We start from the raw sequence: 13,507 nt of genomic DNA, 5'->3' as shown, positions 1-13,507 counted from the left end.
CAACCCTTGTAGAGATTCTCCATGGAAAAACTGTAAATATGCTCCATTAGATCGCAATAAATGTCATATTCGTCCATATGTATTGGGACTCGTCAATATATATACTGTAATCCAAGTCTCGGATTGTTTGAAAAATACACGTCTAATTTTCTTATGGGACTAGTCACAATATTGAAACACATTCAATCTCACCTGGAAGATCCTGTGTTACAGAAAACAATACTCTATGGGGTATTTTATAATAATAAGTAACAAAAAGGGAGCGCACCCAAAGCAAAGTCCGGAAATGCAACACTTGACACCGAACCACACAACTGTAGAAATATGAGGCCTATAACTTTCCTTATACAATATGAGAATTGAGGCTTGGGAATATTCCTAGAATTCTCATTGAACTTGGTATAAAATTACACCGAACAAGTACGCGTTAGCAAAGGCAAATAACCGGTGAGGAGCTTATAAATGATCACCCGAGCCCCCATGACAGCAGCACTTCAAAAATGATTCTTGAGAAAAAAAAAATATATATATAATTTTTTTTCATTCATCAAGGAACAAAGAGCGGACAGTTATCCTGACAAGCTGTCTCCAGTGACTACATGCTTTTTCATCTTTATTTTCAGGAAGGCAGAGAGAATTCATGGAGAAATTGTATACCACAATAAAGGAATCTCTTTTAAGATCTAGGTGTTTTTTTTTTGTTTTTTTTTTTAAGTTTCACCTTAAGTACACTACAAAACAAAAATTTGTAGTGCCAATTCAGGAAACAAGAAAAAAAAAAAATCCTCTCCAAAGAAGAAGCATTCCTTAGGCCATGTGCACACGGCAAGTTTTTCCAGGTGAAGCGGCTACAGGAAAGCACCGGTGGCTTTGGCGCTATTTTTGCAGTTGCACCGCCAGCGTCTTTTACTCTATACTGCGAAGCATAGACAGAAAGTAACGTCTGAATGTAGCAGACCTTCAGAGTGGCCGTTCTAGACCTACATGGGTGCTGAAGGGTCACTGTGCCTGTTTATTAATTTTAAGACTATTTATTTTTAATTTTATTTCAGCTGGGGACACCCCTTTTATATAAAAATTTTTTCATCGCAAATTAGAAATAATTTAGGATTTTGGATAATGCTTAGAAATAATTTAATTTTCCTAAAGCTGCTAAAAAAGCGAGTATTGCAATATTATCAACTTATTAAACGCATATATAGCCAGTCTTTAGCAATTATTTAAGCTGCCACAGTTACTACAGCAAACCCCTAATGCTAAAATATGCAGTAAAACTTGTAAAAAAATAAAAATAAAAAAAAACAAAAACTGGTAATCATCACAATGTGTGTGGTCTCTGGTAAAACAATATATCCCATGTGACCGCTGCCCTAAGTAAATCCAGATCAGGGATTTCCACAAAAGTCCCTATAATGAATGAGCAAAGGAACAGTAATAGTCTGAGGACACCTACTGGACACAAGAAGAATGACTGTGAGAAATGAAACTTACAGTAACCGATGACAAATTATTTAACAGGAAAATTAACAGTTGTGATTACACACGTTTTTAATAGCATTTAGAAAAAAAAAAAAAAAAAGGTTTCTGCTTATCGCTGTTGATAATTATTTATTTTGCTTGTATATATTATGCAGCTACATAGTGTCACATAAGATGAAAATAGAAAAATACATACTGAAAAAATATAAAATGAACCACACGATTTGGGCTATGTTCCCACGATGAGCTTTTGATGCTGCAGATTTTTTTTTCACCTAGTCAATAAAATAGATTGTGGATAAAAAAATGCAAGTAAAAAAAGTCGCCAAAAACTCATCGTGGGAACATAGCCTTAAGTTGCATTCACAAGTACGAATTTCACATATGCATTCAATCATTTTTTTTGGCATGCATAAGACAAGTACTTATTTTATGCTTTGCCATTTTTTTTTTTTGCATTGGCATAAAAAGTAAAAAATATATATATATATATATATATATATATATATATATATATATATATATATATATATATATATATATATATATATATATATATCCTGCGTAGCTTTTCTTTGAGGCGCTCAAACAATGGTGACAGCATGAGGAAATGTTGCTTTTTTGAAGAGTTTTTACTATTCTCTTATGTTTGTAGTCTTTTTTTGTTGAGTTAACTGCGTTAATACGTGTTTGAAATCCGCAACATGTCAATTTCTCTTGCTGGTTCACCGAGTTTTTTGTGCCGATTTTCTACTTAGAACTACTTATATACGGAAAATCCACATTTAAAAACAAAATAAATAAAAAATCATATGTAATCAGCGCCTGACTGACTATCAGTAAAGATTTGTCAAAGCAAAATAATAGGAAGTATTAAAACAAAAAAACCAAACAAACAAAAAAAAAAAAAAACAGCATCAAAACACAATGACGAAAGAAGAAAAGCAATAGGTGCAGAAATGCTGCAACATCAAAAACTCACCATGTGCACGTGGCCTCAGAGACCGAGAAGTGGTTAAAAGAGAATTTTTCCTGTGGCTTTGTTTGGAAACTCCCTGCTGTTTATAACTGAAAGTATAGGGAACAGACCCCAGCAGGGGAGACACTGCAAAAACGTCAGGGAAGCCGCTTCAGTAAAAAGATCACCGGATTTTTCCTTTAGCAACTTCACCTAGGAAAATCTTGGTTGGTCTGCCGTCAGCATTAGTCATGTGCACACACCCTTAAAATCATTTTTTTGCAGCATTTTGACACAAAATGTCAAATTTGGACTCAACTTCATAGAGGAATCTACCTGAAGGCTATGTGCGCACGTTGCGGACTTCTGTGCCGATTTTTCCACTCAGTTTTTGAAAAATCCTCAGGTAAAACGCACTTTACCTGCTGATTACCCGCGAATTTACAGCGTTCTTTGTGCAGATTTCACCTGCGTTTTACACCTGAGGATTCCTATTGAGAAGCAGGTGTAAAACGCTGTGGAATTGACATGCTGCGGAAAATACAACGCAGCATGTCCAAGCGGAATTTGGGCACTGCTGATTTTGCGCTTTTTTTCCCCACCAGTCTTTTTGTCAAATTCCAAAGAAAAAAAGTAAAATTGCTTAAAAACCTGAACATGTAAACAGAAAAGTGTTTAACACTAGACTTAATAGGAAGAGTATTTCAAGCATTTTTAAGGCTTTGGAGCAGATCCACACCATAAAACAACTTAAAAATGTGCACACAGTCTTTCAAGGAGATTCTGGAACAGAAACGCTCCAGATCCTTTGAGTTTCTGCTCCAAAAGCACAGAGAAAAAAAAAAAAAGACTGTGTGCACATAGTTTCAGGGTTGCTCCAAATACAGCACTTAAAAAAGCCCTAGTTTTTGAGTTTTTCATGCAGTTTCTTCAGCCAACGCTAAAATTAGATTTAAAAAGGAAACATGAAGAAAGAACTTCTCTTCTACTTCTGACTTTGGCTCAAAGGATTACATAAAAAACTACGTTTTTTTTCCAACAAACTCTGCATGTTGAAACCACCCATTAGCAAACTTCCCCTTTAATGGTGAGCACCAGCTGTAAGCAATGCTGAAATGCACATAAGTAGACTTTGTTAAACACGAATATGGGGAAATAGAGAAGTAATGAAGGGACTTTTTACACCATTAATCAAAAGCACATTGACATAGAAAAAGCAACAAACTATTAAAGACACAAAGACTCAAGTAGAGCAACATAAGAGAAATAAGTAGCATTACTATGACACATGGGGTGTAACCATCCAGCCGGTGTATAGATGGATACATAGAGATCACATTTTGCTGTTTATTAGTGGAGGTCATTATTTTCTCATCTGCCTTATAAAATTAGCATTAATGCATGTGAGCAATAGTTAAAGAAGAATTCAATTGTACATGTCCATGTAGATTCCATGTGTACTATGAAGTTCCCACAAAGCCCTGAGCTGCCATCACTGGAAATAACATCATACCAGTGACTATTGCTCCCCTTCAGCCCCCCAAAGATGATGAGAGCCCCAGGCAGCAGCAGGCTGGGTGATGGCTACTTACAGCCAGCAGCAGGCTGGGTGATGGCTACTTACAGCCAGCAGCAGGCAGCAGGCTGGGTGATGGCTACTTACAGCCGGCAGCAGGCTGGGTGATGGCTACTTACAGCCGGCAGCAGGCTGGGTGATGGCTACTTACAGCCGGCAGCAGGCTGGGTGATGGCTACTTACAGCCGGCAGCAGGCTGGGTGATGGCTACTTACAGCCGGCAGCAGGCTGGGTGATGGCTACTTACAGCCGGCAGCAGGCTGGGTGATGGCTACTTACAGCCGGCAGCAGGCTGGGTGATGGCTACTTACAGCCGGCAGCAGGCTGGGTGATGGCTACTTACAGCCGGCAGCAGGCTGGGTGATGGCTACTTACAGCCGGCAGCAGGCTGGGTGATGGCTACTTACAGCCGGCAGCAGGCTGGGTGATGGCTACTTACAGCCGGCAGCAGGCTGGGTGATGGCTACTTACAGCCGGCAGCAGGCTGGGTGATGGCTACTTACAGCCGGCAGCAGGCTGGGTGATGGCTACTTACAGCCGGCAGCAGGCTGGGTGATGGCTACTTGCAGCCGGCAGCAGGCTGGGTGATGGCTACTTGCAGCAGGCTGGGTGATGGCTACTTACAGCCGGCAGCAGGCTGGGTGATGGCTACTTACAGCCGGCAGTAGGCTGGGTGATGGCTACTTACAGCCGGCAGTAGGCTGGGTGATGGCTACTTACAGCCGGCAGTAGGCTGGGTGGTTTACTTACAGCCGGCAGTAGGCTGGGTGATGGCTACTTACAGCCAGCAGTAGGATGGGTGATGGCTACTTACAGCCAGCAGTAGGATGGGTGATGGCTACTTACAGCCAGCAGTAGGATGGGTGATGGCTACTTACAGCCAGCAGTAGGCTGGGTGATGGCTACTTACAGCCAGCAGTAGGCTGGGTGATGGCTACTTACAGCCAGCAGTAGGCTGGGTGATGGCTACTTACAGCCAGCAGTAGGCTGGGTGATGGCTACTTACAGCCAGCAGTAGGCTGGGTGATGGCTACTTACAGCCAGCAGTAGGCTGGGTGATGGCTACTTACAGCCAGCAGTAGGCTGGGTGATGGCTACTTACAGCCAGCAGTAGGCTGGGTGATGGCTACTTACAGCCAGCAGTAGGCTGGGTGATGGCTACTTACAGCCAGCAGTAGGCTGGGTGATGGCTACTTACAGCCGGCAGTAGGCTGGCAGATGGCTACTTACAGCCGGCAGTAGGCTGGCAGATGGTTACTTACAGCCAGCAGTAGGATGGGTGATGGTTACTTACATGCAGCAGCCCAGGTCTCCTCTGTTTCCTTCCTGCCTCCTTCAGCTGACGTGCTGCTGCTGCTGCTGCTGCTGCTCCATCCAGAGTTTCCTCTCCAGCCCAATAAAGCCTCCAGCCACTGTCACCGCCCAGACTGAGAGCAGTGAATGACTGGGATCTGCTGTATAGTTGTGGGCTGCAGCTCACAGCACTGTCTGCACCACCCAATAAAGTGTGGCTAAGTCCTGCCTGCTCTCACTCACATCCACCTCTTTACAATCTACAGATCCTGCACTTTATGCAATTAACCCCTTTTTCACTGCATTGTAAATATTTCTACTTTTTGTTACTTTAGTTTTATTTTGTCATAGACAAAGTATGTCTTGGTTTTACTGCTGGCTGATGATTGTCATTTTTTCCTCTTTATGATAATTGCTCATGGAAAATATAGATCTTATTTTCTTTGTCAGAAAGGTCAGGTTCACACAGGGCTTTTTCTGCTACAGAATTTGTTTCTTTCATATTACGTTAGCAATGTCAAAACAGATGTCACAAACGTATGGATCACATTTACCCATCTAGTCTAAAACTTTTTATACAGTGACTATCCTCAAGATGCAGATATTGCCATCTCTAAGGCTAGGGTCACACCAGCATAGTTTCTCTCATCCGTGAGAATCGGGCTCAGGATTCACTCACATCTGCGTTTAAACTTGGCAAATGCAATTCGAGAAAACCTTGTATTGCACTCGCTCCATTGTTAGTGTTCATCTGCAATTTTTCATCACCTGGAATTGGAGTGAGGAAAAATTTGCAGCATGCTGTGTATGGCCGCAAAGGCTCGCCAATGAAAGTCAACAGGTGCGAGAAAAAAATGGCACAGCACATGAACCATGCATGAGCCGTGTGATTTTTATGCACCCATCTCATAGGAAACCGGACATTTCATCAGCCAAGTACAGTAAATTCTCAGCGTGAACCATCAGAATAGAATAGATATATAGATAGAATAAACTACAAATGGTGTATGGTCCCTCATATTTTTCTCCATTACTACCCTCTGGGCTTGAGGTAAGCTGACATTACAAAGATGACGTCAACCCCAATACTATTACCCCACTTCCTACCGCACCGCACCAGGGCTAGTGGGAAGAGCCAAGGCTAAGTGCCAGAATTGGCTAATCTAATGGATGCACCATTTCAGGGTTGGCTGAGGGCTGATGTTATTACTCTGGGAGGGGGCCAATATCCTCTTCCTGGGCTATTAATATCAGCCTGCAGCTGTACACGCCTAGCCTTTGCTAGTAATAAAAATAGGGGGAACACTACATAATTTTTGGGGGGTCATCCCTTATTAATAACCAGTAAAGGCTACGCAGACAGCTAGGAGCTGATATTAATAGCCTGGGAAGCTCCATGTTTATTACCCCTTTCCCAAACTATAAACATCAGCCCCCAGCTGTTGGCTTTCCCTCAGCTGGTTAAGAAAAATAAGGGGAACTCCGCATCATTTAAAAAAAAAAATGTAATTATTAGCTAAATACATGCACAGAAAGTCACGCATGCATTGCACTTATTATATATCACAATGACATCTATATATCTATCTATATCTGTATATAAGATTGCTTAATTAGTCAGAAAACTAGCTTGAAATGACAGATATTACTGCTTGTAAAAGCTGATGTTAAAAACGCATTGCATATGGATTGCATACGCATGGATGGATGCTAGGTGAGTAAAAAAAAATGCATGACCCTCGCCTGACACTCTCCAACTTTTCTGGCTGAGAATCTCAACTACTTTATATACACAGATGTGACCGTACCCTTATTATGAAATCACACTCTGATCAGAATCTCAGCATAGTGTGATTCGATTCTCTCGAATGAGGTTGAAGAGGGAGAAAAAAATTAACCAGTCAGTCCGAAATCGAACTGCACTCATCTGTCATCTGAGTGCAGTCCGATGCTTCTGTAGGGGGGAGGCTGAGATGAATAAGATGTCATGGCAACAAAGAGGTTTTTGGGAAGTTTTATGTATTTATGTTATATGTGTGATAAAAAGTAATGTTTTATCTTATCCCTATGGCCGGTGTTGTGTGTTCGGCTCTCCTACAGGCTATGCCTAAGGCCATCCCTGGGAATGCGGAAGGTCTGTCCACTAGATGCACCATACTGTAGATAAGGATACAATTCACAGAGTGTGTCATCCGTGTGCTGGGCAGGACATTTTGTGGCCCGTGCTGCCGGTAAAAAAACGGACATATCTACAGTATGTGTGGCTCACATGGACACATGGTTCATGGAAACACATTGACATGTGCACAGACCCATTCACTAAGTGTCTCCGATACGTGTGAAAACTATCTCCACACGTACGGGAGACAGGGACGTGTGAAAGAGGCCTTAGACACAGTGAGTCAGAGTCCAGGACTCATCAAGTGCAAGTTCTGTGTGCAGTGGAGAGATAGGCTAAACATAGCAGAGTGAGCAGGTTCTAGTGCAGCTGAGCTGATGCAGAAGAGAACGGGTCTGGTCAGAATAAGTTTCCTAGAAGAATGAGGACCAGTAGTGTAACTACCGGGGAAGCAGAGGGGGCAGTGGTCCCGGGCCCCGTGCTCTGAGGGGGCCCACCCAGAGCTACGCTACTGTAAGTGTATCAGCGTGCACAGCGAGCCCATACAGTTACACTCTGTGGCAGAGCAGGGAGAATTGATCTCATTGCACTGCTGCCCGGCCGCTATAGCCAGGGGGCCAAGTAATGGCACCATCGCAAGGTCAACCTTATCGGCTAGATGCTGATACAGTTGACCGCATTGATGAGAGTGAGAATGTTACACTCCCTCTCCCATCATTCCCCCTCTCAGCGTCTGATGTCACTGACACAGACACTGACAGCGGGCATGATGACGTCTTTACCTCGCACCCGCTGTCCAGAGGTGTTGGGGCGCTAGGAGCAGCGAAGAAACGAGGAGGAGAGGTGACTATTTATTTTATGGTGCATTATATTATATAGAGTCTGCCTATGGGGGGCTGCATTATACTATATAGAGTCTGCCTATGTGGAGTGCATTATACAATATAGAGTCAGCCTAAGGGGGTGCATTATACTATAGAGTCTGCCTATGGGGGTGCATTATAATGTAGAGAGTATGCCTATGGGGTGCATTATACTATAGAGTCTATGGGGGTGCATTATACTATAGAGTCTGCCTATGGGGGGTGCATTATGCTATATAGTTTGCCTATATGGAGTACATTATACAATATAGAGTCTGCCTATGGGGAGTGCATTATTCTATAGAGTATCCTATGGGGGTGCATTATACTATAGAGTACGCCTATGGGGGTGCATTATACTATATGGTATGCCTATGGGGAGTGCATTATACTATAGAGTATGCCTATGGGGTTGCATTATACTATAGAGTCTGCCTATGGGGTGCATTATTATACTATAGAGTCTGCCTATGGGGGGTGCATTATACTATATAGAGTCTGCCTACGGAGAGTGCATTATACTATGTAGAGTCTGCCTATGGAGAGTGCAAAAAACTAGATAAAGTCTGTCTACAGGGGGTGCATGATACAATATAGAGTCTGCCTATTGAGGGTGCATTATACTACAGCTCTGGCAAAAATTAAGAGACCACCACATCAAAACCCTGTCATGGGCAGCCCAATCTCCAGACCTGAACCCCATTGAAAACCTCTGGAATGTAATCAAGTGGATGATGGATAGTCACAAGCCATCAAAGAAGAACTGCTTAATTTTTTGCACCAGAAGCAGTGTGAAAGACTGGTGGATAGCATGCCAAGTTGCATGAAAGATCATAATTATTCCACAAAATATTGATTTCTTGAGTTAAAACATTAATCTTGTTGTTTCTAAATGATTATGAACATGTTTTCTTTTTATTATATGAGGTCTGAAAGCACTGGGTTTTTTTAATTTTGACCGTTTTTCTTTGTAAAAAAAAAATACAAAATTTATTGGTTGGAAATTTGGAGACATGTTGTCAGAAGTTTATAGAATAAAAGAGCAATTTACATTTTACTCAAAAATATATCTATAAAGAGAAAATCAGATAAACTGAACATTTTGCAGTGGTCTCCTATTTTTTTCCAGAGCTGTATAAAGAGTCTGCCTATGGGGAGTGCATGATACAATATAGAGTCTGCCTATTGAGGGTGCATTATACTATATAGAGTGTACCTATGAGGGAGTGCATTATACTATAGAGTCTGCCAATGGGAGGTGCATTATACAATAGAGCCTGCCCATGGGGGTGCATTATACTATATAGAGCCTCCCTATGGGAAGTGTACTATACTATAGAGTCTGCATATGTGGAGTGCATTATTCAATATAGAGTCGACCTTTGGGGGGTGCATTATTCCAAATAAAGTCTGCCTATGGGGAATGCATTATACAATATAGAGTCTGCCCATGGGGAGTGCATTAAACTATATAGAATCTGCCTATGGGGAGTGCATTATACTATAGAGTCTGCCTATGGGGGTGCATTATACAAAAGAGTCTGCCTATAGGGGGTGCATTATACTATATAGAGCCTGCCTATGGGGGTGTATTATACTATAGAGTCTGCCTATGGGGAGTGCATTATTCAATGTAGAGTTGGCCTTTGGGGGGTGCATTATACAGTATAGAGTCTACATATGGGGAGTGCATTATACTATATAGAGTCTGCCTATGGGGAATGGATTATACTATATAGAGCCTGCCTATGGAGAGTGCATTATTCTATAGAGGCCTGTTGTGATTCGGTTCGTGGGCTCCCCCGGTGGTCTCTTGTGGTACTGGTGTCCTGCAAGCTTTGCCTTCTCAGTTCACCTGTTCCTATCAGGATGTGGGAGTATCCTATTTAACCTTGCTCCTCAGTCATTCTAATGCTGGCCATCAATGTATCCAGAGTGATTCTGTTGCATGTTCCTGCTCCCAGTTTTCTGCTCAGCTAAGTTGGACACTTTAGTCCTTAAGTCTATTTTTGTATGTTTTGTCCAGTTTGCACTTATGTGAATCTCTGCAGCTGGAAGCTCTTGTTGGGCTGAAATTACCACTCCAGTGGCATGAGTTGTCACATGAGTTAAGGTAATTTCAGGATGGTGTTTTGAAGGGTTTTGCAGCTGACCGCGAAGTCCTCTGTTGTATCTTTCTGCTATTTAGTTAGCGGGCCTCTCTGTGCTAAATCTGCTTTAATACTACGTGTGTCTTTTCATCTGCTCTCACCGTTATTATATGTGGGGGGCTGCTATCTCCTGTGGGGACATTCTCTGGAGGCAAGCCAGGACTGTGTTTTCTTCTACCAGGGGTAGTTAGTTCTCCGGCTGGCGCGCGGCATCTAGAGACAACGCAGGAATGCCCCCTGGCTACTTCTAGTGTGGTGTGTAGGTTTAGCATCGCGGTCAGCTCTAGTTTCCATCACCCGAGAGCTTGTCCGTTTATTCTATGCTTCTGATGTTTCCTTGCCATTGGAAACCATAACAGTATGGCCAGCCCAAATGTTTAATCTATAGGCTGAAGCAGGAGAGAAAAGGAACTGTGTGAAACCTTTTTTTTTTTTTCCTTCCTCTGAAGTTGCACTCCAGCTCTAATTGCAGTCTCCTGTTTTCCTCTCCTCTTAACCCCTGAATGGCTCAGACTTTATCTGTTGAAATATGGATCCCCAGAGTCTGGCTACCAATTTGAATAATCTTGCCTCTAAAGTTCAGAATATACAAGATTTTTTGTTACATGCTCCTCGGTCTGAACCTAAAATTCCTATACCGGAGTTTTTTTCTGGAGATCGATCTTGTTTTCTAAATTTTAAATACAATTGTAAATTGTTTCTTTCGCTGAGATCTCATTCTGCTGGAGATCCTGCCCAGCAAGTAAAAATTGTTATTTCTTTACTGCGGGGTGACCCCCAAAATTGGGCATTTTCATTGGCACCAGGGGATCCTGCGTTGCTCAATGTGGATGCGTTTTTTCTGGCTTTGGGGTTGCTTTATGAGGAACCAAATTTGGAGATTCAGGCTGAGAAAGCCCTAATAGCCCTCTCTCAGGGGCAAGATGAAGCCGAAATATATTGCCAAAAATTTCGAAAATGGTCTGTGCTTACTCAGTGGAATGAGTGCGCTCTGGCGGCAATTTTCAGAGAAGGTCTCTCTGATGCTGTAAAAGACGTCATGGTGGGGTTTCCTGCGCCTACTGGTCTGAATGAGTCCATGACAATGGCAATTCAGATTGATCGGCGTTTACGGGAACGCAAACCTGTGCACCAGTTGGCGGTGTCTTCTGAAGAGGCACCACAGAGTATGCAATGTGATAGCTTTCTGTCCAGAAGCGAACGACAGATTTATAGGCGCAAAAATCATTTGTGCTTCTATTGTGGAAATTCTACTCATGTTATATCAGCATGCTCTAAACGAACAAAGAAAGTTGATAAATCCTCTGCTATTGGCACTTTGCAGTCCAAGTTTATTTTGTCTGTAACTCTAATTTGTTCGTTATCTTCTATTGTTGCGGATGCGTATGTGGATTCTGGCGCCGCTTTGAGTCTTATGGATTTGTCCTATGCCAGGCGCTGTGGGTTTGATCTAGAGCCTCTGGAAGTTCCTATACCTTTAAAGGGTATTGATTCTACACCATTGGCTAGTAATAAACCACAATACTGGACACAAGTGACTATGCGTATGACTCCAGACCATCAAGAGGTGATTCGCTTCCTTGTACTGTATAATCTACATGATGTGTTGGTGCTGGGATTGCCATGGTTGCAAACTCATAACCCAGTCCTTGACTGGAAAACAATGTCTGTACTAAGCTGGGGATGTCAGGGAAATCATGGGGACACATCTTTGGTCTCCATTGCTTCATCTATTCCCTCTGAAATTCCTGAGTTTTTGTCTGATTATCGTGAGGTTTTTGAGGAATCTACTCTTAATTCTCTTCCTCCTCACAGAGATTGCGATTGCGCCATAGATTTGATCCCTGGCAGTAAATTTCCTAAGGGTCGTCTATTCAATCTGTCTGTACCTGAACATGCTGCCATGCAAGAGTATATTAGGGAGTCCTTGGAAAAGGGACATATTCGTCCTTCTTCGTCTCCTCTTGGAGCGGGGTTCTTTTTCGTAGCTAAAAGCGATGGTTCTTTGAGACATTGTATTGATTATAGACTCTTGAATAAGATCACAGTCAAGTATCAGTATCCTTTGCCATTGCTGACAGATTTATTTGCTCGCATTGAGGGGCCGAAGTGGTTCTCTAAGATTGATCTTCGCGGTGCGTATAATTTGGTGCGAATTAAGCAGGGGGATGAGTGGAAAACCGCATTTAATACGCCCGAGGGCCATTTTGAGTATTTGGTGATGCCTTTTGGTCTGTCAAATGCCCCTTCGGTCTTTCAGTCTTTTATGCACAATATTTTCCGTGAATATCTGGATAAATTTATGATTGTGTATTTGGACGATATCTTGATTTTTTCGGATGACTGGGAATCTCATATTCAACAAGTTAGGAGGGTTTTTCAGGTTTTGCGGACCAATTCTCTGTTTGTTAAAGGTTCAAAGTGTGTTTTTGGGGTTCAGAAGATTTCTTTTTTGGGGTACATTTTTTCCCCCTCTTCTATTGAGATGGATCCTGTGAAGGTTCGGGCTATTTGTGACTGGACGCAACCGACTTCTCTTAAGGGCCTTCAGAAATTTTTGGGCTTTGCTAACTTTTATCGTCGATTCATAACTGGTTTTTCTAGCGTTGTCAGGCCTTTGACTGATTTGACAAAGAAGGGTGCTGATGTTGCAGATTGGTCTCCTGCTGCTGTGGAGGCCTTTCGGGAGCTTAAGCGCCGTTTTTCTTCTGCTCCGGTGTTGTGCCAGCCTGATGTTTCTCTTCCTTTTCAGGTGGAAGTTGATGCTTCCGAGATCGGAGTGGGGGCGGTTTTGTCGCAGAAAAGTTCGGATTGTTCAGTGATGAGACCTTGTGCGTTCTTTTCTCCCTCAGAGGTCATGGGTCTTCCAGCAGGACAATGACCCAAAATACACTTCAAAAAGCACTAGAAAATGGTTTGAGAGAAAGCACTGGAGACTTCTAAGGTGGCCAGCAATGAGTCCAGACCTGAATCCCATAGAACACCTGTGGAGAGATCTAAAAATGGCAGTTTGGAGAAGGCACCCTTCAAATATCAGGGACCTGGAGCAGTTTGCCAAAGAAGAATGGT

At 42.5% G+C, this 13,507-nt stretch overlaps 1 protein-coding gene across 2 annotated transcripts in view; it reads right to left on the bottom strand.

The window, feature by feature from the left end:
* Positions 1–5,592, bottom strand: part of KIAA1210 (KIAA1210 ortholog) — a 130,710-nt gene extending 125,118 nt beyond the window's left edge. Inside the window, exon 1 of one of the 2 annotated variants that reach the window (XM_077285196.1) lies at positions 5,308–5,592. The gene's annotated coding sequence lies outside the window, so the exon portion shown is untranslated. Of the gene's footprint in view, positions 1–2,461; positions 2,514–5,307 lie in introns of those variants that run through there. The other variant, XM_077285198.1, reaches the window with a different exon arrangement.
* Between the last annotated feature and the right edge of the window lie 7,915 nt (positions 5,593–13,507).

Source organism: Ranitomeya variabilis, chromosome 2 (genome assembly GCF_051348905.1).
Source record: "Ranitomeya variabilis isolate aRanVar5 chromosome 2, aRanVar5.hap1, whole genome shotgun sequence".
NCBI classification, from domain to species: domain Eukaryota; kingdom Metazoa; phylum Chordata; class Amphibia; order Anura; family Dendrobatidae; genus Ranitomeya; species Ranitomeya variabilis.
This window is presented reverse-complemented; position numbering and strand designations above follow the sequence as displayed.